Below are 781 nucleotides of genomic sequence, written 5' to 3' on the forward strand. Positions count from 1 at the left end.
ATGCATGCATTTGTATGCATGCATGCATGCATTTTATACATCTTGTTCGTCTTATGCACGCAGGCATTTTTTAATGCATGCATTTTAATGCATGCATTTTATTATGCATGCATTTTATTATGCATGCATTTTATGCATCTTGTTCGTCTTATGCATGCATGCAGTTTGTGCATGCATGCATCTTATTATGCATGCATTTTATGCATGCATGCATTTTTCTATGCATGCATGCATGCATGCATCTTAATACGTTTGACGCATGCTTTATTATGCATGCATTTTATTATTTTTAATGCATGCATCCTTATGCATGCATTATAATATGCATGCATTAATGCATGCATATAATAATATATAATGCATGCATGTAATTATATTTAATGGATGCATTTAATAATATATAATGCATACATTTAATTATATTTAATGTATGCATGCATGCATGCATGCATGCAAGTAAAAGCCCTAAAAAGACTCCCGCGTTAACAGTTAAGAAAAAAAGACCCACATCGAGGTAGCAGCAGCAGCAGCAGCAGCAGCAGACTCTGCTGCAGCAGCGGGACTGCCAGCTGCAGGTGCTGACGAGCTTAAAGCAGCAGCAGGTGTCAATGCACATCGAGCGCTGCTGCTTCCGCTGCTGCTGCTGCTGCTGCTGCTGCTGCTGCTGCTAGGAGTGCTGCTGCTCCTCGTCAGACCCTCCCTAGGGAGGAACATATCCCTAACAACTGACAAACGGTGCTGCTGCTGCTGCTGCTGCTGCTGCTGCTGTTGCTGCTCCTGT

This window comes from Eimeria acervulina, genomic scaffold (genome assembly GCF_000499425.1).
Source record: "Eimeria acervulina Houghton genomic scaffold, Eah_scaff715, whole genome shotgun sequence".
NCBI classification, from domain to species: Eukaryota; Apicomplexa; class Conoidasida; order Eucoccidiorida; family Eimeriidae; genus Eimeria; species Eimeria acervulina.